Source organism: Triturus cristatus, chromosome 4_1, assembly GCF_964204655.1.
Source record: "Triturus cristatus chromosome 4_1, aTriCri1.1, whole genome shotgun sequence".
Lineage (NCBI taxonomy): Eukaryota > Metazoa > Chordata > Amphibia > Caudata > Salamandridae > Triturus > Triturus cristatus.
Window position 1 is genome coordinate 287,131,368 of NC_140585.1, and position 25,347 is coordinate 287,156,714.

Below are 25,347 nucleotides of genomic sequence, written 5' to 3' on the forward strand. Positions count from 1 at the left end.
TGTATTGCTTGAGCCTCCCACTTTCAAGAAGGAAAGATCGATGGCCCAATCCTTTTCAGGCAACGCGGTGAGAATCTGGAACTCACTTCCGCCTCAGCTCCGGACCACCACCTCTTCCCAGGCCTTCAAAACTGACCTCAAAGCTCTCCTCCTTCAAAGACACTTCCAAATTTAATTCACGCCCTCTATTTTCTGAAGGAAGTCTTTCCATTATAGGAAATTCTGTTCTCCATGCCTATAGAAGTGCCTTCCCAGTGTGTTTTTGTGTTTTGAGTGTCTGCCATTTAGTGCAATATTATACCTCTACTTGTACTTTGTACTCTTTTGTAACATGCACACATCACCTTTCCTTTTGGAACGTATCGTTTGCTACCTCTTGTATTTTGTTTGCTTTTGATATATGCACAACGGCCACCACTGCCTCATGTAACGTAACTTTTGTTTTAGTGTTTTGAGTGTCTGCCATTTAATGCAACTTTTTTACCTCTGGGTACTTTGTATGCTCTTGTAACATGCACACGTCACTTTTTCCTTTTGTAACGTGTCATTTGCTACCTCTTGTATTTTATTTGCTATTGATACTTGCACAATTGTCACTATTGCCTCGTGTAACGTAACGTTTGATTTTGTAACATGCTCACTTGTAATTTTTCTCCTTATGTATCATTACTGCTCCTATTGTGAAGCGCTCTGACACCTTCGGGTAAAGTCCGCGCTATATAAAAACGCATTAAATAAATAAATATACTACGCCAAAGTTTCCTAAATCCTGTCCCACCCCTTGCGGCGGGTGAGAAGCCCCGCCCACCCCTGGCTCCTTCTCCCTCATGGATCTGTCGTATATTTCGGAGTCTCTCCTCACTAACAGTTTCCGGGAAGTTGGAGGCTCCTTCACTTTTACATCCTGCAGGTAAGACGCTGAAAATGGGTTAAAAACTGCTCTTTTTCTACATTCTGTTTTTCAAGGAGCGTCGTTGGACTTCGAGATATTCGACCTTTTTTGGCGAATAGGGATTTTTTCTTTTCCAAATGAAAATGTTTTGAGGCTGGACAACGCAGGTGTTTCACGTGCCCTTCTGACAGATTTTCTCGCATTCCCCTTAAACAAATACTTTGGGGCAGATTTACAAGCCCCTTCCGCCACTTTTCCCATGTTAAAAGTGGCGCAAGGGGCTTCCAAATCTGCCCCTTTGTGTATCTAAAAAGCACTTGCAACTTTTCACATTACGGTGCGTAGTGCTACGACGCAGGAGACTTAAAGCGCGGTGGTACTTTAGATGTAGCTCACATGAGTGTTTTTTTTTAACTTTAAATTATCTAAGTAATTGTAGTTCCGCGTTCAATATGGGGGCTGCGATACAAAGTATTTTAATACAGCTGCTGGCGCCAGCCGCGGAGACCGTTGTGGACTTCAGACTCGCTGATTTGCCTGATCCAAAGTAGCGTCAATCATTTTCAAGCTTTGAAGCACATATACATTAGTTATTCCCTTCATATCCGAGACTTTAGTTTGACGCAAGCATACCTGCCAAGTTTCAAAGCCCTGGCCTGGCGTTTTCTTTGCACTCTGGAACGTGTAATTGGGGTTTTGAGTAGATCAGGTCCGTAGGATCTGGTACATTAAAAACGGACATCGGAACGGGTCCCTTTCGGGCCCGATATTCACGTCCTTAACTCAACTTTACACCATGATGCAATTAATGTAAAACGTTAGTTAAAGGGATCCATGTTAGCCAGTTCGTTTTTGTTTGTAGTTCACTCTTGTCTTAAACTTGCGTTCTCAAAGTGTTACCTATATCCCGGGTGGTGTTTCTGTATTTTTTCACTTTAGTCTATTCCTCTTTTATAGCGCATACTTTTAACGGAGTCGCCTTTAGATGTTTATAATGGGCCACGTTTGGGAGCTACCGAATTGGGGGCCATATTATCAAGCACGGCGTTAAAATTAATGGGCTTGGTAATATGTCGCAGAGAAGTCCAATAGAAGCCCATGTTGACACCAGAACATGGGCTTCTATAGAAATTCTCACGGGCATATTATCAAGCCCATTATCGCCTTAGTGGCAGTTTTCTGCCGCTAAAGCGGTGATAATTTTAATGCCGTTTCTTGATAATATGCCCCTGTGTCTGAAAGCAGGGCAAGTTTCTCGCACTGGTTGTCAGTTGGTCAGAATGTATGGTCATTCAGTCCTTGGCCTCTCTGTAGAGCGCACTGACCAACGGACCGGTTTTCAGCCACAATTGTGATTCTGAAATGTGTATGAAGGCGGTTCACAGTTGTCGGAATATTGACAAGGTGAAAGTTAAAATAAATAAATCAGTGCTTGCAGGCGAGTATGCGCTTGGAGGGTGGTAAAGTGATACAAGGAAGTGCATTCAAGCGCAAGAGTGAAAAAAGGGTCCTGAAGAGAAAAGATATGAGATGCAAGATATGCAGATGGAAGAGATGTGAAGAGAAAAAGGGCATACATGTCTGTCATAGTGCGAACATAACTGGAGTACTTGAGACTCTCTGTAGACCACCACCCTTTAAATAGCACTTAGTAATGTGTAATTTAGTCACATAATTTCAGAATCGAAACTTTTTTTCAATATTCATTATTTACAACAAAATCATTGTTTAGTCATTTATCTAAATAAGCTAACAACCATTGACCAAGCCAGTAGTCCTGGATGGTTTTAGGTGTATGTCAGTTGTTTGCTATATATCTAGATAAATAATAGAAAGGCACACTACCAGAGGTGGCACCCTATGAAAATCACAGAAATGTAGTCTGTGTTTAAGCCACATCCTTAAGTATATAGGCCATGGCCTTTTTATAGCCACCCCCCCTTTTTACTTTTTCATCCCACTTGAAGCCCTGATTTTTAATCCATGCTTATTACCACGCAGGTAAGGTCCATGATAGCATTTTCTGTTGCTGTACCACACTGACTTTTACCACACAGGTAAGGGTGTGTGCGTGTTTCTCTTTTTTTAGGTCTCGCTGAGTCAGCGCGCATGCGCTGCTCTGCGAGACATTTAGTAGATGAGTTTTTAAACTGCTACTGGCTGGCCTAGCGCTTGCGTTCATGAGCGTGTATGCACGCACGCAGCCGGCCGCCATCTGTCTTTCACGGGTCATTAGCACCATGATGACTTTCACTTTCGTAAAAGTAAAGAAATAGAATAAAACATCTATTTCTTTACTTTTGCTATAATCGTGGCACCCGCGCTTTACTTTTAATGTTCAAAGTAAAGCAACGGTGCCGCAATGCTTGTTGTAGCTTGTTTTGAATATCCGTGACTAACGTGGCAACTTGTTTCGAGTTCTGATTAGGGCGATCTCGACTAAAAGGTTTCGGAGCGCTTTACATGAGAACCAGTTATATAACTCATGATCACATTCATGTTTTATGAGCTCGGGCAGATAAAGTGATTTGCCCACTCTCAGAGTAAATTGTGTAATCTGCGCCCGAGTTCCAAACGTGGAATCTCTGGCAGGATCGCCACTTCCTCTCCCGTCTCATATCTTTGCTTTGTGTGGCAGCTTCACAGGGAGCATTCACATTTTTGCTAAATATTGCCGAGTGGGTGTATTTTTAATTCTCTTTCAGTTCCTCCCATTTTTCCCAAAGACCATTGGTGCTGGTTGTTCGTTCAAACTCGAAGTTAAAAACGAAATCTTTTTGTTCTCAATTAGGCCACCAGATGGAGCTCGGCGTTTGTATTGTTTACTACAGCACTAATGTAAAAGGCTTTTACTACATATGATGGATTTGATTTCCAGTGCACAAAATCGTAACCGAATTAATAAGTTGTGGGTAGAGCTTCCGGATTCTACATGATGTCCATAGGGCCTGGAAGTAGGGGTGCTGCACCCCCAAAGTACCCATACCAAATAGAGTTCCAAGGTGAATAAGCAATAACTGTCTGTAATTTTTTTATTTGTCAAATTTTCTATGCTTCAAAGACAGAGGACCAATTGCCAGACATTTTTTTTTGGTCTTTTGGAAAATTGCTGCCTATTCTTCTAACATGAAAACCTGTTTTTTCTTACTCTGATTACAAAGTGAGAGGAGATAGTTAATTTGACAGCCTTGCTGGTGTGAATGAAAAGTCTGCAGGGTGTTTATTTTTCACACACACGTCACATTTTAAAATAACTGTCGAAATATTTCCAAATATATGAGCGATGAAAGCACAAATGATGTGTTTTTTTTGCAATTCTGAAGTGTGATGGAAACCAATATTTCAGAACTATCAAAACACTTTACTTGGTGATGTGAACATGACAAATATTTGCCGATGCCTGATTTCTGCACATTATAATTCCTGCTCTACATAAATTTACTTCTTTTCCAGTCACTTGCCGAATGGGCGTGGCTCAGTTGCTGCACTTTGTTCTTTTGTAAGGGGTAGATTTTTCACAATCCCCAATACCCTTGACCCGGTCACTCCACTACCGCACGGCCCCTGTGTGCGCGGATTCTGCTGACGCCGCCTGCTTGGCCCTCTTGCTGCTGCCTCTCCTTAGGGCCCCTGCTCTCCAGGCTTGCCCTCGCTTTCCCGCTCTTTCCAACCCCCTCTCTGCTGCTGTCCTGCGGCCCCACCCCCTTCTCCTGTCTCCCGCTCCCCATTCGCCGCCCGCTCCCGCCTCCCAGCTGCTCCTCCCTCCCACTTCGCCATAAATGGCAGGGACCGCGCGTACGCGCAGCGTGCACACGCAGCGGGCAAGCCGATTGTGCACCGAAGGCGCGCCAAAGGCAAGCCCGTCTACGCCCATCCGCGCCTGGACTGCGCCCAGCGCCAGGACCCCTGGCCCTCGACGATGCCAGCCCACACGACGGACTTACGACGCCGCCACCCTCAACGCACTCAAACCTGGCCGGAACCCCGCCTGCTACCGAGCCACCCCGAAACGCACCCACTGGCCCTTCACCTGCCAAGCCTGCAATTTCACCTGCCTCCGGACTTGCACCGCACCTGTAAGGCTAGGCACCAGCAACAACCACCAAGTGCATCCTGCTCAACACCCGCTCCGTCCACAGACACACCGTTGAACTCTGGAACCTGATCGACACAACCTCACCAGACGTCGCCTTCCTCACTGAAACCTGGATGAACGCCTCCTCAGCCCCCGACATCGCCATAGCCATCCCGGACGGATACAAGATCACCCGAAGGGATCGCGTCAACCAGACCGGAGGAGGCATCGCCATCGTCCACAGGAACACCATCCGCATCACGACCAACTCCGACGACACCCTCACTGCCGCCGAGCACCTTCACTTCCAGATACACACCGACCCCAAGACCACCCTCAGAGGCACTCTCATCTACAGACCCCCGGGACCACGCACACAATTCAGCTGAGCCATCGCAGACTTCATCAGCCCTCACCTCCTCTGACTACATCCTCTTAGGGGACCTCAACTTCCACCTGGAGAACAACAATGACAGCAACACCACCACCCTGCTGGACAACCTCGCCAACCTCGGACTCAAGCAACTGGTGAACACCCCTACCCACTACGCCGACCACACGCTTGACCCCGTCTTCTCCTCCAGCAAGCACATCTCCTTCAGCCACTCCACCGGACTTCATTGGACTGATCACAGCTGCGTCCACTTCAACTTCAGGAGAACCACGACCCACCACCACCCGCAACAGGTTCCCCGCAGAAGCTGGAACAAGATCACCGCCGACCAGTTCACCACCTCACTCAGCCAGAACCCTCCCGCCACCGCAACGGACCCCAACGAAGCAGCCCGCAACTTCACACAGTGGCTCACCAACTGCGCCGACGACCTCGCACCTCTGAAGAACCCACCCGGCCATCAAGAAAGCCTCGTGGTTCACCAACGAACTCAAAACATCCAAGAAAAACTGCCGCACCCTCGAAAAAGCCTGGCGCCACGACCAGACCACAGAAAACATGACAGCCCTCAAGAACGCCACCCGCATACACCACCAGCTGATCCGCACCACCAAAACAACAACATTCAAAGAACGACTGGACAACAACACCCACAACAGCAAGGAACTCTTCAGCATCGTCAAAGCGCTCTCCAACCCCAGCGCCGGAAACAACGACATCACACTCGCCTCATTCTTCCATCGCAAGATCACCGACATACACAACTGCTTTGGTGCACAGACCACGCACCCAACCACCGAACCAACGCCCCCCACCACCCTCTGCAACTGGACCCCGGTCAGCACCGAAGACACCACCCGCACGATGAACACCATCCACTCCGGATCCCCAACTGACCCCTGCCCCCACCACGTCTTCAACAAGGACGACTCCATCATCGCACCCCAACTCCGGGACATCATCAACATCTCCTCCTTCACCACCGCCACCTTCCCGGAGAGCTGGAAGCGTGCCGAGCTCCGCGCCCTCCTGAAGAAACCGACAGCAGACCCCACCGACCTCAAGAACTTCCGCCCCATCTCGCTCCTCCCTTTTCCTGCCAAAGTCATTGAGAAGACCGTCAACAAACAGCTCGCCGCCTTCCTCGAGACGAACGGATCCCTCGACCCCTCACAGTCCAGTTTCCGAGCCAACCACAGCACCGAGACCGCCCTCATCGCAGCCACCGACGACATCAGATCCCTGCTCGACAACGGGGAAACAGCTGCCCTCATCCTCCTGGACCTCTCTGCAGCGTTCGACAGTTTGCCACCGCACACTAATACAGCGACTCAGCAACACCGGAATCCAAGAGAAGGCACTGGAGTGGATCATCTCGTTCCTCGCCGGAAGAACCCAGAGAGTCCGCCTCCCCCAGTTCCGCTCTGCGGCCCCTGAAGTCAGCTGGTGCGTACCTCAAGGATCCTCGCTCAGCCCCACCCTCTTCAACGTCTACATGAGCCCCCTCGCAGCCGTCACAACCTTAACATCATTTCCTACGCCGACGACACCCAGCTGATCATCTCCTTCACCAACGACCGTGCCACCGCCAGAGCCAACCTACACGAAGGAATAAAAGATGTCGCCGAGTGGATGAAGAACAGCCGCCTGAAACTGAACTCAGATAAGACGGAAGTCCTCATCCTGGGATCATCCCCCTGCCCTGGGCACCACCCCCAAGCCAACAGACCACGCACGAAACCTGGGCTTCATCCTGGACTCCTCCCTCTCGATGACCAAACAAGTCAACGCCGTCTCGTCATCCTGTTTCAACACCCTGCGCATGCTCCGAAAGATCTTTCGATGGATCCCCACCGAAACCAGGAAGACGGTCACCCAGGCACTCGTCACCAGCCGACTGGACTACGGGAACACCCTCTACGCAGGAACCACAGCCAAACTACAGAAGAGACTCCAGCGCATACAGAACGCCTCCGCACGACTCGTCCTGGACATCCCCCGCCACAACCACATCTCCGCCCACCTGAGAGACCTGCAGTGGCTCCCCGTCAGCAAGAGGATCACGTTCAGACTCCTCACCCACGCACACAAGGCTCTCCACGACCTGGGCCCCAAGTACCTCAACAACCGCCTCACTTTCTACACGCCCACCTGCCAGCTGCGATCGACCAGCCTCGCCACCATACCACGCATTCGTAGAGCCACCGCCGGAGGAATATCCTTCTCCTACCTGGCGGCCAAGACATGGAACTCCCTCCCCATCCACCTACGGCTGACCCAGGACCATCTCTCCTTCAGGAAGCAACTCAAGACCTGGCTTTTCGAGCAGTAACGGACCCCTCCCCCCCCCCCCCCCCCCCCCCCCCTAGCGCCTTGAGACCCCAGCGGGTGAGTAGCGCGCTATAAAAATTGATTGATTGATTGCATTTTGTGGGGTAATAATAATGGCAGCAGCCCCACTCTGAAAATGGTTCCAGCACCCCTGATGGTATCTGTTTGGAGAACACTTTGCACCTTGGAATGGAGGTTGACGGCTCCTGTACTATATCTTTTTTAACTGTTTGTTCAGTCGTGAAGGGTCACTTTTTGGTGGTTTTCCTGAAGGTAAAGCAAAAGAATTAGCTTGCTGTAGTGGAGAAAGTGTTATGACACGTTTTTGTTTTTCAAGCGTCTTTTTCCTGTCCATTATTGACTTATTTCCTTTTCCAGGCTTTAAAGAAATGTGTGCTGATTGTACACAAACATTGTCAAAAACAGTAGGTCGCACCTTGTTGACCTATTTATTGGCTTTGCTAAAGCCGCGACCGCTGACAACTGCGTCTTTCTTTAGGTGCTCTGTGTGATGTTTCGGGTGCAAGTTTCACCATATACCCACATGCATACACTACAGAATGACTGAGATGCCATTTTCTTTTCTGTTTTTTAATGATACAAAATGGAAGACGTCACTTAGATCTTTAATTTAAACAAAGAAATGAAAATGTAGTTGCTCAAAGTATTTACTTTTGAAGTTGGATCCGTCAACAAAAGGAAATCTAAAGCCATTTATTTCTAAGACCATGAGGGTTATGGGAGTAACTGAAGAGCAAGTGCGTGGCATATGAAACGGAAGCAGTGGAGTGGGTAGATATTTGCGGGGGAGTAAGCAGCACATGAGAGAGCAAGAGAACACGTGCTGTCTATTGCGACATGTATTGCTAGCTTACAATGGGTGTAGAGCCCGCTCATTGCTTGCCATTTGTTCGCTTTAATATAACTAATTTGCCTACTTTTTTATTCATACACATCTGTGGGCTTTCCTCCCGCTTCTTGTGTTTTGCAAATCCCCCACCCACCCGACATGTTTTCATTTCTGTGTCCGTACACTACTCACTTTTTCAGGTGCTACTTTATTCCTATTGTGTATGTACTCTTTTAAGATTGCATGTGTTTTCCAGCTGTCGCACTAGTATGCTTCTCTTCCTCCTCTCCACACTGCTCTCGCTCACCTGTGTGCTCCTCCCTGCCCCCCTTTGTGATACGGCTGCCCTTGTGTGCTCCCTTTTTTCTGTATTGATTTCTCGCCTGTGTGTTTCTACCCTCTTCCAGCTCCAAATGCTCTCTCCTGTTAGCCTTTCTACCCCACACTCTATCTTGCTCTCCCTCTTGCCTGTTTGCTCCCCCCACCTACACCCTCCATATTGCTTCTGGACCCCTATGTTGCTTCAGCTCACTCCAGCAGCCTGAATTGCTTGTGCCCATTCTTCCCATGTTTCTTTCCAAAACAAACCAGCATTGGCATAGCCAATAGGTCTCGCTTTTGGTACCTTATAAGTATTTAATTATGCAGCACAATATCCTTACTGCAACAACATTACCTATTGCATGTCTAGGGGGGCGTGGCTTGGCTGCCGAGCGGAATGGCTGCCTGAAACCGCAGCTCCGCCGATCGAGCACAGAAATCCTTCAATTATTTGCTGAACTGGGGTGCGAGCTCGGACCTCCCCGCCCGAGACGTTAGTCCAGGGTGTCCGCCCTGTGCTCTGGCTGTTCTGACCCCGTCGGAGACGCGTGGGCGGAGAGCGGCCCGCGGGCAGCACGGAGACGTGGCGGCCTACACCATTCGCGAGAGCCGGGGCCTTGCGTGTGGAGTGCCCGAAACCTGTTCGAGGGGTGAGGCAGAGGCTGTTCGCTCGCCCCAAGAGACGCGCGCCCCGCCGGAGGTTCACCCCCTACGGCTGACAGAGTGAAGCTGAGACAGCGGCGGTTGGAGTGGAGGGACGCCGAACGTCTGCCCCTGGATTGCATGCCGGTGAACAGTGACGGGCCCGATCGGATGATCGCAGTGGCGGCCATTTTGCCTGAAGCCGTAGTTCTATGGTCGAAGGTGCCAGGGCGACGATCGGAGAGTCGTGGTCGGCTGCCGTACATGCCCCGACCATACTGCAGTGAGGTTGGAGCGTTGACCTGGGATGTGGACAGTGATCGGATGTACTAGTGTTGGCCTGCTCCGACGGCCTGCGCTGTGTCTCTCCCTGCTTGGTCCGCTTCTCTGTGCCGGGTGCGTGCCCCGCCACTGGGAGCCCAGCCCTCTTACCTACCAACTAGGCCTAACCGCCCTGCTGCCCTCGGCGAGACGCTGGTGGTTGGCGACTGGCGGCGACTGGTGCAGTGCGAGGAGTTCGCGGCTCGGCCGCCCACGAATACTACCGGCGCCGGGTGGCGTCCGGTGAGCGGCCATGGGCAAACCGGACGCGCGGCAGCCGAAAATCACTTTCGACAAGTCCAAGCAGAAGCCGCCGGACCCAGACCCAGACCTCCGTGAGGCTGAGTCTTCTCGAGCAGACCGGAGTGGTGCTCAGGATGTGGACATTAAAGCCATGTTTCAGGAACTGAAAACAAGTTTACATGGCATTGATGGCAAGATGGATGCGCTGGCTGCCCGCATGGACGGTATCACGTCCCGCATGGACAAACAAGAAGGGAGAGTGGAATCGCTCGAAACACGTGTGGCCGACACGGAGGAAAATCAGACCGGCCTTGCCGGCCAACTGCCGGGCATGGATAAGATCCTGACACTCATACAACAGAAAAATGAGGCTTTGGAGGCGCGCTCGAGGCGCAACAACGTCCGCATCACGGGTGTGGCGGAAACGACGGACATAACCAACATGGAGCTCTTTGTTGAACAAATGTGTAAGGATCTGTTTGGGTCGGGTTTGTCTTCGATGTTCCTGGTCGAGAGGGCTCACAGATCACTGGGGCCCAGGCCTAAACCGGGTGCACCGCCCCGGCCTATTAATGCACGAATCTTAAATTATAGGGACCGGGACGTGATCTTACGAATGGCAAGAGACATATCAGACGTGCAATACAAGGGCAACCACATTGCACTATATCCGGACTATACGATGCAGGTTCAAGCCGCTCGAAGGGAATTTTTACCGGCGAAGAAACTGTTTCAACAGGCGGGCACCAAATACTCCCTCATCTACCCTGCTAAACTCCGGGTCCAGGGTCCCGGTAAGCCGTCCTTCTTTGTTGACGCGAAGGCGGCTCTGAAATATGCCAAACAACTGTTAAAGGACCAAAAGACTCAGGCACCTGCAGATGACCCGGACCAGCGGGACAGGCTAAGTGATGTTGAATGACTGCTCCTGTATGCTTCTTGCTAAATTGCTGGGTATTGCCTGTCTGCGCTGTGCTGGGCCATAGAGAGAATGTTTAATTCCCTGGAGTACCAATTTCAGATGCTGGAAGGGAGCTGAGCAGGACTGCGGGATTGGGGGGGGGGGTCCTTGAGCTGGTACACTAGGCCCGCGCTCTATCGCCCTGTCACAAGTACAGGGCTTGTGGGTGGCCAACCTGCGTACCTCAAGGGATGATTCCCATTCATTGTTCACACCTAGAGACTGTAGTTCCAGTTGTCGTAGTTGGGAGGGGGACCTGGGAGGTCATTGCACAACCTGATTGGGGGGTTGGAGCGGGTGGGATAGGGGTTTGGTTGTGGTTGGGGGTTTTTGTTGTGTTCTATTTAAGTTTCAGAGCTGGGTCGGAGGAGGCGAAAACTGCTATTGAATCGCACATTGTGCACTGCACGCTGCCATGTCGACAGTCACCTAGCAAGAGGTGTTCTGGCATTTGCCGGGCGGGCTGCCCAGATGGCCGGGTGGGATGTGTGCTGTCTATCAGAGACGGGTTGCAGGAAGTGATGCAACGGGGAACAGGTCCGTGGCCTGATCGAGGTTTATTTCAATGCTTGGTGCCGTGTGGAGGTTCCCTACATTGTCGGCGGGCGTACAGATTGCTGAGGCATGGCCGCCCCCATATGTTGAGACCCGCTAGATTGGAAATGCTTGCTTCGAGATTTGGCGGGACTTGGCCGGGTGACTGGGGGGTAGGTGTATGTATGATGCTTGCCCGAACTCTGTTAACACGCCTGGTGCTGTGAATAGCATAAAGTGTATTACCTGGAATGTACGAGGCATGAATGATAGACGGAAAGTGAGACTGATACAGGCCTTTCTGATTAGGAAAGGTGCGGACATTTGCCTTCTGCAAGAGACGCACCTGACGGCCAATGCTGCGCAGCTGCTCAGGCACAATCGATGGGGTGAGGTAGTCCACGCACACTACTCTAACTACTCTAGAGGGGTGGCGATACTTATCAGAAAGGGGCTTCACTGGAGGACGCATGAGGAAATCAGGGACACAGGGGGCAGGTATGTTCTGTTGGTCGGTTCGCTGTGCGGCGCGAGAGTGATTCTGGTGAATGTGTATGGCCCGAATGACGATAATCCAGAGTTCTACGAGGGATTGTGGCATAGGGTGCGGAACTGTGGACCTGCGGCGATATTGTGGGGAGGTGACTATAATGTGGTACTGTCAGATACTACAGATAGGCAGGGCACAACTCGGGAACATCACCCTAGGGCGTCGGAGGCGCTTGGCCATATTATGCAAGAGGCAGGGCTGGTGGACTCCTGGAGGACACTGCACCCTGAGGCCCGCGCCGGTACGTGTATCACAGCTCATCGTGCGGCCTGGTCCAGATTGGACTTCTGGCTGTTGTCCAGAGATTTGCACTCATCGGTGTTAGAGGTGACTCACTTGCCGCGGTCTCTTTCTGATCATGCCCCGGTTTGCTTGATGCTATCCACCCCGCCGCAGTACATTCAGCCGTTTAGTTGGAGGTTCCCCTCCCGGGCGCTGCGCGACCAGGTCTTCCAGCATTCTCTGCGGGAAAAACTGGAGGAATACTTCGCACTCAACGAGGGCTCAGTGGATTCACCTGGCGTGCTCTGGGAGGCCTGTAAGGCTGTAACCAGGGGTCACTGCATGGCGCTAAAAACTAGGGTTCTGCGCTCCATTAGAGATACTCTCAGCAAGTTGGAATCTGAACTAGCCCAGCTTGAAGCTGCGATGATGGCGGCCCCTTCTGGTGGTGCGAGTGCAGCCTTCAGGACGAAACTGACCGAGTATCAAGAGGAGGCGGAGAGGGAGGTCACGTTCTTGTCCAAAGATTCTCAGGCCAGACGTTACGGAGAGGGTGATCAAGCTGGCCGAACACTAGCAAACATGCTGCGCCCGCCACGTGGGTCGGAGCATATTCTTGAGCTACAAGGGTCGGGGGGTGAAGTGATACGAGATCCTCCGGCTATACTGACGATGATGACAGATTACTATAAGGACTTGTATACCTCTAAGGTGTCACCTGACGACACTATTATTAGTGACTACCTGGACACCATAGCACTTGCGTGGTTCAGTAATAATGCCCGACAATATATGGACCTACCCTTCACGCAGGAGGACATTCGGGCGGTGATAGCCGCTATGCCGCTCAGCAAGGCACCAGGCCCCGACGGGCTGACGGCAGCCTTCTACAAGGAATACGCAGACCTACTGGTCCCGCGATTGCACAGTGTTTTTGAGGAAGCGATGGAGTTGGGCATCCTCCCTACCTCGATGCGAGAGGCCCTCATCATTACGCTGCTTAAACCTGGCAAGAATCCTGTTACCCCGGACTCATATCGCCCACTCTCGCTAATTAATCTTGACGCCAAAATCTACGCGAAATTACTCGCTGACCGCCTGAAATTTATGCTGCCACAGATAGCGTTGTCCGATCAGTCGGGCTTTGTAATGGGGAGGTCCACTTCCCACAATCTACGAGTGCTGTTTGGGCTCCTGCATTATTTGGATCCCAAGGTACAAGCCGCGGCCGCATTGCTTGACGCCACTAAGGCGTTCGACTCATTAGAGTGGAAATTCCTACGGGCGTTATTCACTCGCATGGGCTTCAGCCCCTCCTTTGCCAGGCGTATTGGAATACTCTATAATCACCCGACGGCTAGGGTGCGGGTTAATGGTCAGACGTCTGCCCCGATCCCCATAACCAGAGGGACTCGGCAGGGCTGCCCCTTGTCGCCATTGCTGTTCGCCATTGCGACGGAGCCGCTGGCGGCTCGTTTGCGCCAACATCACACTCATCGCAGTATCGGCTTCACGTCGCGTGGCCTGCTGGTCTCTATGTACGCCGACGACATAACCATATATATGTTGAATCCATCGGAAAACTTTGACCCACTGATGCGTGAGGTGACAAGATACAGTGGCCTCACGGGTATCGATATCAACTGGTCGAAGTCGGCGATGTTCCCGCTGACGGACGGTACGAGCCAATGCCATACGGAATTCCCGATTGACTGGGTCACTGATGAGATTAAATACCTGGGCATACGGTTTAGCCGATCGGTGCAGGACATATGGCTGGCCAATTTTGGGGTGGCCGTGGAATGGCTGGAGTGTAAAGTGAAGCGCTGGAAGGCGCTGCCGCTATCTCTGATGGGCCGCATAGCAATTGCTAAAATGGTGGTCGTTCCTAAGTTTCTTTACTTGTTCGTAAACATCCCCGTGCCACTCACTAAGTCGTTCTTTAGCCGGCTACGCTCCGCCTTGATTGAACTGGTCTGGGCGGGTAAGCAGCCCAGAGTGGCCTGGAACCTCCTCACACTTCCCTTCCGTCAGGGAGGACTCGCGGCCCCGGACATGGAGCTATATGCGTACTGTGCTCAGGCCCAATACCTGCACTACTGGCAGCACCCGATCCCTTACCAGCCGCACGTGGCTATCGAGATGGACGTTGCGGCCCCCTGCCCCCTTCGTGCAGCGGTATATCAGAGATACAGACGCTCCAGGGACGACATTGATACTGTTGAAATGGTACGCTGGGCCTGGGCAAGCATTGCCAAACGTGCGGGCGTTGATGATTTATATGCGCCGAGTATGCCCCTCGCGGATAATCCACTATTGGGGCCATTGACGGACGCGGCAGTGGTGCGGCGGGCGCAGGCCTGCGGCCTGAAGGTGGCGGGAGACTTGTACCCGGACGATACCTTCCTTACAGTGCGGGACATGGCGGCAGCGCCGGAACCGACGGCCTCGGAGCTTCTTCTCTACTATCAACTGCGGTCTGCCTGCAAGGGCAGGTACCCTATGTTTCCAGAGGCTCCGCTGACGATTGCGGCCTTGGAGGACGTACTATCGAACTCCTCCGCGCGCAAACTGATCACACGGATCTATAGAGCTACTCAAAACACGGCTCCGGTTGTGCACACTGACTCCAGATCCTCGTGGGAACATGAAGCGGGTATATCTATTACCGAGAAACAGTGGGAGTACTGTTGCTCCCAACTTGAAAACCTATCCCCTAATTATAGGCTGCGGTTGGTACACTTCAACTATCTGCACCGGACTTACCGTACGCCCATGCAATTGTGTAGGATGGGACTGCGGTCTGATGCGCACTGTTGGAGATGCGGTGAGAAGGATGCCGCGTTCTATCACCTTGTATGGGTGTGTGGTCTCATACGCGACTTCTGGATTGCAGTCTTCAGTATCGTGGGGCAGATTGTGGGGGTGGAACTGGAGCCGGACCCACTTGTGGCCCTCTTGGGATTCGTTAGAAATGTGCCTAAGGCCTCACGTAGGCTTGTGGCCCTTTTACTATTACTTGCTAAGCGTCAAGTAGCGCTACACTGGAAGAAGGCGATGCCGCCAAAGGTGGCGGCCTGGATAAGATCGGCGGTGTACTGTAGGGAGCAGCTGACCTCATACTGGGACCAGCTGCCGCAGCGCTCGCGGCCTGTAGATATCTGGCAGCCACTGGTGGATTGGTTGGCTAGTACGACAGCGTTGGAAGATGACCAAGCGGTCTGATCGTGGCTTTGGTGACGTGGCGAGGTTGGAGTTCGACTGTGGTGTGCTGTACGTGGTGATCCGCCTGGCATAAGTGATCTGGGATATGGGGCTCGCTCTCTGTGGGGGGTTGTCTGTCGTTTGCTTTGTCTGGGTGGGCTGTGGACGCAGCGTGAAGGTGATTCTGACATTTCGATTATTCATTATTTGCTTCCTTTCGACTCGGGCTCTCTGTTAGTTTTGTTTTGTTTGTTCCATTGTAAAATGCTGTATTGCTGTTCGAATGTACGTCCTCAAATGCTTGGGCGGAGTTCCGCCTCGCAAACTAGCTGCCTGCCTCCGGGTTGTTGGCTGAATAGCGGTGTACTCTTCGATGGAACAATAAAGGTTTTGGAAAACAAAAAAAAAACAAAAAAAAAAAAAAAAACTATTGCATGGCTAAACACTTATAAGGTCCCAAAGGCGAGACCTATTGGCTATGCCAATGCTCGTTCTTTAATACCGTAAATAACAAAATTAAGGGGAATATGTTAGTAGTCGTGTGGGTAAGGCTACAGGGTAGTAGGATTTTAGAGGGGATTAGATGAAGAATTAGTATATCCAATCTATGGTTTACATGTTACCCAGTGGCAGTCGCCACTGTAGTTATAGTTCGGACCATGTTTTTCTAATAACTTTGGCTCGGTTTGGTGACTTTTCACTAAACTTTACAAAAAAATGTTCTACCTCTGCTCCTTTCTGGAAATTTTCAGGGTGATTTGCCAAGTAGGGGCTGAGGAAAAGTGGGGGTCCCAAAACGTTTTCCCCATTCATTCTTCTATAGGCACAGCTTCCGCTTGAACGGATTCACACCAAATTTAGCAGAAAGCTGGATCTTGGTCCAGAACGAGTGCCTTTTGTGTAAATCCGTTCAGTAGCTTTTGAGTAATTAAGGCTCAAAAACTTTGTATATATTACACCACAGAGGCTTTGTGAACCCGATCAATCTCATGGTGAGATAGGATTGGCTGCTACCACTTTAAAGAGGATGTGGCAGCAGCCATCATAGGACTCGGGACCCCAGAGTCCCACAAAAAAGGTTAAAAAAGACATAAGGGGGCAGGGTAGGGAATACCTGTACCTCCTAGGCCAGATGAGGGCAGGGTTCCCAGAGGGTCCCCGCTTGGGGCCAAAAACGTGGCGTGTATATGTTTAATTTAGCTGTATTTTATATTGCTTTGAAATTGCAGAGGATCTGTGAATCTGGGGCAAAATAAAAAAAAGGGGGGTGGTACCTAATGCACTGCATATGCTTGTGGCTACTGGCATCTGTGCAACACTATTGGTGCCCACTGTTTAATGGGAAGACACCAGTGCACGACGGAATCAAAACTGTGCTTATAGCAGTGGATGTATAGTTTGACGTTGCACAAGTGGTAGACCAACTACACTTATCACATATGGCAAGGAAGGGCCACGTACAGTGCACTAGCACACATCCTTCTTAGCACAAAGAGTGACGAGTCGGACCACATTTAGTAAACCTCACCAGAATGGCAGCTGACCTGATACTTAACATCTGTGTAAGGTCTTCAGTTGTAGAAGATCAGGCTGGTAGGTGTAACATGATTCTGTATTGTAACCATTACCGGAAGTTTAGATTTATAAGAGAAGGAACTTGTATGTTTTTCAGCATTTAAAGGTGTGGAGTTAGCACTAGTTTTTGACGTGTGCCTTTCACGCAAGACTTTCGCAGAGAATGGTATTGCCACATTCCTTATTGAGGTAATGCCGCTTTCTCTGAATATAAACTACAATATGTTTTTTAATGCATCCATTAAATTCTGGGTGCGAGCCCAAGAGAACTATGTGCACAGAGTGCCTGTTAAGTAATTCTCTTTCACTCCAAGAAGCACTTGAATTGTGCAAACTGTACCTATCTAACTTCAATACACACCTAGAACAGACATATTTGTAGTACAGTTCATCTATGAGGGAGACTCTAGCTGCATTAGAAAGTTAACAAACGTTACCAGAGCTTGTTTTATCAACCATGAGTGAATAAAGATTGATTGGAACCACAGGGCCTCGAACCAGTGACCTTAAGGTAGTTCATTGGGCCGCCAGATTGGTCCATGCTTCCCCAAAACATCCACAAAAGCCCAACTAGTATGAGTAGGACAACGGTCTCCATAAATTATATTTTAGCAGAACTTGCTCTCCCCAATCAACTTTCACTTCTCTGGGCCGAAGGCCCTTTGATGCTACAGATAGCATCTGCCAAGTGCCTTAGTGGAACATTTGTCTTAAAAATTGTATGAAAAATAATTATTAGTGCATACTTAAGTGTCGCGCAAACATACATTTTTGATTCTTTTTTCCCTTCTGCACATGCAAGCACCATCTTTACCAGATTAAACAGTGGGCGGGCCAATAGTTATGTAGTCCGGAATTGAGTTTACCATTCCAGAATGGCCCCTTACTTGCCAACTGATGGAGAATTGTTGGGTGGTCTCACTACTACTTGGTGGGCTTGTAATTCACCCGCTAAAACAAATTAACACAAAATAGTGTTGTATTCCCTGCCTCAGCAGAGAGACAAAAAATTGATTAAGCACAGTGTGAACCTTCCAGTGAGCAGCACCTGTGCAAGTTCTGTTTGTCTTGGGGATTGTCGCTCTGATTTTAACAGATTTGTCATTATTTCACAAACACTTAACGAGCACTCATTAAAACACATATTTGCTTGTAAGCAGAAATCTTGAGTGACCCGGTTGGTGTGTCTGTGAATAAAACCACTGCAGAGCACGCAACTGTGTAGGGTAGAGGGGAGCTGGAGGCGAGAGCTGTAAGGAGCTTCCGAGGCGCTTAACATTGACTAAAGATCATCGCAGCGTGTTCTCAGCACAAGGCCCCAGTGCACAAGAGGGCAGTGCCAGGGTACAGTTACCTGTGGGGTACTGCATCATGATGCACACGGCCCTGGTGCTGGAGGTGCGGTGGGACTAGGCACCACTTAACTGTGGAATGCTTGGCCCACTGAGCCTCCGCAGTACCGCGGAGACAGCGGACAGTGGGGCGCTGGTACTGAAGCACACAAAGCGCAGGGCAGCAGACCGGGAATGTCTTACTGGTAAAGCCTGCAGAGGCGGTGGGGGAGAAGGGGTAGTGGAGCTCTCAGTATTGTTGAGCTGGGTTCGCATAATACAAACGCTTTTCTTAATAGATGCTCCGCTTAAGTGCTCGAACAAAGTAGTCCTGAAATCCCATGTTATTTTAAAAGCTTGCCTGAAACCTAAATAACGCATGGCGCCCGGGACCAGAGTGGGCTGTGGGCGGCATGCGCTATTGTTGTGTATGTGCCATGTTGTTAAACAACAAAAAAAAAAACAAGCACTGACTGAGCAGCGGAACGGCCCGAGGGAGTTGCAGGAAATAGTGTCCCTATGCCCGCCTTCTCCCTGTAGCACTGCTCAAACAGCAGGTGCACGAAATGGAAAAAGTGTGCTTGCTGTTTAACAAATATATTAAAAGAACAAAGTTTGTTGAGGCGCACATATCACAATTAAAGTGCGCTGCCACTGCTTAAAAAAACACGACTGAACAGGACAAGGAGCTTCACTGTCGGTGCAGATCTCCCGTTAATGCTAAAACCACCCCTTGATCATGTCTGCCAGGTATTAGGAGGGAGTGCGCCGCTGCCCCATTATCCATAACCAATGTTTCAGGAAACCCTTGGCACGGACCCTCTCCTACGTGCAAACAAGCGGCAGTGTAAAAAAAGAAAAAACACACTCCCTCGAGTGGTGCGCGAGCCATCTGGTTTCCATAATCGCGCCTGTGTCTGGACACGATAATTGAAACCACATGGCCGGCAGGGCGCGTAACAGACCCCAATAGGTCATGGGCGGAGCAATTAACCCGCCTTTGGCCTATTGCGTGCTCTGTTTGAAAAAAAAACACGCAATCAAAGCCCAATAGCGGAAGCCAAAAGGAAAAGCATGAGTGTGTGCGATTCCAGACTCCGGTTTGAAACCCCGGAAAAAAGGACTCTCGCTATGCACTGCATTGCTAGGCGCGAGACCTAAAAACAGCTCTTCCTGCTAGGATGAAGCAATGCCTGCTCCATCCAGCAGCACCAAAGATGAAATCAATGTACTGTTTGCTCGGTGTCCTTGGGGGCGGTATGGACTTGGAAAAGTGGACAGTGTGCCCCCTACCCTTTATTAAAAGAGGGGAAAAAAAAGTTCCTGGGGAGTATGGTCCCTGGGGCCCATAGTGGCTTGGGGAGAGTGGCTGAGCATTCCTCCCCCCTCCCCCCCTCCCCCCCCCTCATTTAAAATAAGATTTGGCCCCTGGGGATAGGGCCCCTTGTGTCTTTGGTAAAGGGGCCAGGTGCCCCTTCCCTCTTGCAAATATTCTTTTTGCCCCCGGAAATTGTGTTCTTGTGACCACTTTTGGCTCAGGGAGGGGGTCCCAGGAGCACAAAGTGGTATGGGGAGGTAGTCTGTGCTAATAGGTTGGACGCAGTGTGTTGCCACAGGCCAGGCCCTGCAGCCAGTTCTACCCTGCACATGGCCAAAGGCCTTGCGCATCGTGAGATTGGCTGCCTGCGTGGAGTTGAACACAGGGCCTGGCCTTTGGCTGTGCGCGTCTGGGAAGGGGAAGGTTGGCTTTATGTATGGTAATAAAACATTGCATTAAAAAAACAACTAGAAATTCACGAGAAAAAACGAAGGTTAATGTAGCATTATAGTTGGATTAAAGTTTCAGTGACACTGTAACATTTTAAATGTACAACATTTTAAATGTACAAAACCACTGATTCATCAGTTCTAGTTATCTGAAGGAACCGTAAGTTAACTATAGCTCCCACCCTCACTTTGCACTGCTATTTACCCTTATGACATCACTGATATCACAGCAATGTTTTGCTATGAAATTATTGAGAAGAAAACTGGACAGGAGTTTATTTGAGATGACATTAACTGGTGAATTTCGGTGGTTTTCGATGTTTAAAACGTTATGTTGTGTGTGAAATTATCACCCAACTATAATGTTACTTTACCCTTAATTTTATTTCAGTGAAAATAAATGTATATTATTTGCCCCAAACCATTGCTCATTGTCTGCCATTGAATAATGGATTGCTTTATAGGTTAAGACTTGGAGTAAATGGTTATCGACTTGGTTCCCGCACCTCATTACCCATCCGTCGTCCTCTGCACTGCTGAAACAAGTCGCAGGCAGCGTCTTCTTGAAGTAGAAGCATTTATTTAAAGTAATTACTCCACTCGACACAAGGAGCATCCTCCCGGTCGGATGATCGAATGGCAACTGCCTGATTCCACTCGAACCTCATTCCAGCGGGCGCTCCATGCATGAGCGCATAGAATAACATTCAAAAGAATACAACATCATAAAATAAGCATCGCGTGCTGTCCGTGTGAATAACACCATCCACGCGCGATGTACATAGTCATCAACATTACAGTATTGCTACCATTACAACTGCCTGTTATCCAACCCCCAACAGTGAAGTTTGTCGCAGTAGACACTCATTTCCCTGACGTGACTAGCACAACCTCCATGTCACGTTCCCCTGCTGCCCTTGCAGGACTCCTCCTGGCTCCAGAGAGAAGCTCGCCTTCTCAGCAGACCTACCTCACACTGCGCCCAAGGCTGCAGATTCAACCTTAGTGCAGAGCTCTTGGAAGAAGCAGCGACAGCACAAGGCGACAGACTGCACATTGTAATAGCCCAGCTGGAAACCATAAACTCACTGAAAAGCCACATCAAAGTACAGCCTTTTCTCACTACCCACACGTCCCTGTAAAGTAGACACTCAATCAATCAATCAAGACATTTATAGAGCGCACTACCTACCCGTAGGGTCTCAAGGCGCTGGGGGGGGGGTGGTGCCGCTACTGCTCGAACAGCCAGGTCTTGAGCTTCTTCCTGAAGGAGGGGTGGTCTTGGGTCAGGCGCAGGTCGGCCGGGAGGGAGTTCCAGGTCTTGGCGGCCAGGTAGGAGAAGGACCTTCCTCCTGTAGTGGCTCTGCGGATGCGTGGGACGGCGGCGAGGGCGTGGCTGGCAGAACGGAGGTGGCGTTTGGGAGCGTAGAAGTTGATGCGGTTGTTGAGGTAGCTCGGGCCTTGATCGTGGAGAGCTTTGTGTGCGTGGGTAAGGAGGCGGAAGGTGATTCTCTTGTTGACCGGGAGCCAGTGCAGGTCTCTTAGGTGTCCGGAGATGTGGCTGTGTCGTGGGATGTCGAGGATGAGTCTGGCTGAGGCGTTCTGGATGCGCTGGAGTCTCTTCTGGATCTTGGCGGTGGTTCCGGCGTAGAGTGCGCTGCCGTAGTCCAGTCGGCTGGTGACGAGGGCCTGGGTGACGGTCTTCCTGGTCTCTGCGGGGATCCACCAGAAGATCTTCCGAAGCATGCGCAGGATGTTGAAGCACGACGAGGAGACGGCGTTGACTTGCCTGGTCATTGAGAGGGAGGAGTCCAGGATGAAACCCAGGTTGCGTGTGTGGTCCGTCGGTTTGGGTGCGGTGCCCAGGGCGGGGGGCCACCAGGAGTCGTCCCAGGCGGAGGGCGAGGAGCCCAGGATGAGGACCTCCGTCTTATCTGAGTTCAGTTTTAGGCGGCTCGTCGTCATCCACTCGGCTTCCTCTCTCATCCCTTCGAGCAGGTTGGCTCTGGCGGCGGCGGGGTCGTTAGTCAGGGAGAGGATCAGCTGGGTGTCGTCGGCGTAGGAGATTATGTTGAGGTTGTGTTGGCGTGCGATGGCCGCGAGGGGGCTCATGTAGACGTTGAAGAGAGTAGGGCTCAGCGAGGATCCTTGAGGGACGCCGCAGATGACTTCGGTGGCCTCTGACTTGTACGGTGGTAGGCGGACTCTTTGTGTTCTTCCGTCGAGGAAGGAGACGATCCATTCCAGTGCCTTCTCCTGGATTCCGACGTTGCTGAGGCGCTGCACTAGGGTGCGGTGGCAGACCGTGTCGAAGGTAGCTTCAACAACCAACCAACGCACACCATGACCGTCCAACCACCCCCACCCACCACCACCCTCCACGCCTGGACCCCGATCAGCACCGAAGACACCACCCGCACGATGAACTCCATCCACTCCGGATCACCGACCGACCCCTGCCCTCACCACGTCTTCAACAAGGCCGACGCTGTCATCGCACCCCACCTGCGAGACATCATCAACACATCCTTCGACACCACCATCTTCCCCGAGAGCTGGAAACACGCCGAACTCAGCGCTCTACTCAAGAAACCAACAGCGGACCCCACCGACCTCAAGAATTACCGCCCCATCTCGCTTCTCCCGTTTCCAGCCAAAGTCATCGAGAAGACCGTCAACAAGCAGATGGCCGCCTTCCTCGAGACGAACGGATCCCTCGACCCCTCACAGTCCGGCTTCCGAGCCAATCACAGCACCGAGACCGCCCTCATCGCCGCCACCGATGACATCCGAGCCCTGATGGACAATGGAGAAACAGCGGCCCTCATCCTCCTAGACCTCTCCGCGGCATTCGACACGGTCTGCCACCGCACCCTAGTACGGCGCCTCAGCAACATCGGAATCAAGGACAAGGCGCTGGAATGGATAATCTCCTTCCTCGACGGAAGAACACAGAGAGTCCGCCTACCACCGTACAAGTCAGAGGCCTCCGAAGTCATCTGCGGCGTCCCCCAAGGATCATCTCTGAGCCCCACCCTCTTCAACGTCTACATGAGCCCCCTCGCGGCCATCGTACGCAAACACAACCTCAGCATAATCTCCTACGCCGACGACACCCAGCTGATCCTCTCCCTGACCAACGACCCCGCCGCCGCCAGAGCCAACCTGCACGAAGGGATGAAAGAGGTAGCCGAGTGGATGACGACCAGCCGCCTGAAACTGAACTCGGACAAGACGGAGGTTCTCATCCTGGGCTCTTCACCCTCCGCCTGGGACGACTCCTGGTGGCCTCCCGCCCTGGGCACCGCACCCAAACCGACAGACCATGCACGCAACCTGGGCTTCATCCTGGACTCCTCCCTCTCCATGACCAGGCAGGTCAACAACGTCTCCTCGGCGTGCTTCAACATCCTGCGCATACTTCGGAAGATCTTCTGGTGGATCCCCACCGAGACCAGGAGGACCGTCACCCAGGCCCTCGTCACCAGCCGACTGGACTACGGTAACGCCCTCTACGCCGGTACCACCGCCAAGCTCCAGAAGAGACTCCAGCGGATCCAGAACGCCTCAGCCAGACTCATCCTCGACATCCCACGATCCAGCCACATCTCCGGACATCTGAGAGACCTTCACTGGCTCCCCGTCAACAAGAGAATCACCTTCCGCCTCCTCACCCACGCACACAAAGCCCTACACGACCAAGGCCCGAGCTACCTCAACAGCCGAGTCAACTTCTACGCTCCCACGCGCCACCTCCGATCAGCCAACCACGCCCTCGCCGCCGTCCCCCGCATCCGAAGAGCGACTACAGGAGGAAGGTCCTTCTCCTACCTGGCCGCCAAGAACTGGAACTCCCTCCCGACCGACCTGCGCCTGACCCAAGACCACCTCTCCTTCAGGAAGAAGCTGAAGACCTGGCTATTCGAGCAGTAGCGGCACCCCCCCCCCCAGCGCCTTGAGACCCTACGGGTATGTAGCGCGCTTTATAAGTGTCATTGATTGATTGATTGATTGGTCTAGGAGGATGAGGGCCACTGTTTCTCTGTTGTCCATCAGGGCTCGGATGTCGTCAGTGGCGGCGATGAGGGCGGTCTCGGTGCTGTGGTTGGCACGGAATCCGGACTGCGATGAGTCGAGGGATCCGTTCGTCTCGAGGAAGGCGGCCAGCTGTTTGTTGACGGTCTTTTCGATGACTTTGGCTGGAAACGGGAGTAGAGAGATGGGGCGGTAATTCTTGAGTTCGGTTGGGTCTGCTGTAGGTTTCTTGAGTAGAGCGCTGAGTTCGGCGTGCTTCCAGCTCTTGGGGAAGGTGGCGGTGTCGAATGAGGTGTTGATGATGTCCCACAGGTGGGGTGCGATGACAGCGTCGGCTTTGTTGAAGACGTGGTGAGGGCAGGGGTCGGTCGGAGATCCGGAGTGGACGGAGTTCATCATGTGGACGGTGTCTTCGGTGTTGACCGGGGTCCAGGCGCGGACGGTGGTGGTGGGTGGCGTTGCTGCGGTCGTGGCGTGCGTCGGTTGAGTGCTGAAGCTGTTGTGTATGTCCGCGATCTTGTTGTGGAAGTAGGAGGCGAGGGAGTTGCAGAGGTCTTGCGATGGGGTGATGTCGTTGTTTCCGGCGTTGGGGTTGGAGAGCTCTTTCACGATGTTGAAGAGTTCCTTGCAGTTGTGTGCGTTGTTGTCCAGCCGGTCCTTGAATGCAGTTTTCTTGGCGGTGCGGATCAATTGGTGGTGTTTCCGGGTGGCGAGCTTGAGGGTGGTCCTGTTGTCCGGCGTGGGTTCCTTTCTCCAGGCTTTCTCGAGGGCTCGGCAGTTCTTCTTGGAGCTCTTGAGTTCGTCGGTGAACCATGGGGCTCTCTTATTGCCGGGTCTGCTGGGCGGGATCCTCAGAGGGGCGAGTTCGTCTGCGCATTTGCTGATCCACTTCGAGAGGTTGTCGGCGGCCTGGCTGGGGTTCGCTGAGCTGGCCGGAGGGTGCTGGCTCAGGGAAGCGGCGAGCTGGTCGGCTGTGATCTTGTTCCAGCTTCTTCGGGCAACCTGTTGCTGGTGGTGGTGGATCGTCGTTCTACTGAAGGTGAAGTGGATGCATCTGTGGTCCGTCCAGTGGAGTTCTGTGGCGTGGCTGAAGGCGATG

The 25,347-nt window shown here is 51.7% G+C and overlaps 1 protein-coding gene across 5 annotated transcripts in view; it reads left to right on the top strand.

Moving 5' to 3' along the window:
- Positions 1-780: 780 nt before the first annotated feature.
- The window catches only part of LOC146854291 (uncharacterized), a 194,616-nt gene continuing 170,049 nt past the window's right edge, over positions 781-25,347 (top strand). For 2 of the 5 annotated variants that reach the window (XM_085652076.1, XM_085652074.1), the window contains exon 1: positions 813-910. The gene's annotated coding sequence lies outside the window, so the exon portion shown is untranslated. Of the gene's footprint in view, positions 911-25,347 lie in introns of all 5 variants that reach the window. The other 3 variants (XM_085652075.1, XM_085652077.1, XM_085652078.1) reach the window with 3 other exon arrangements.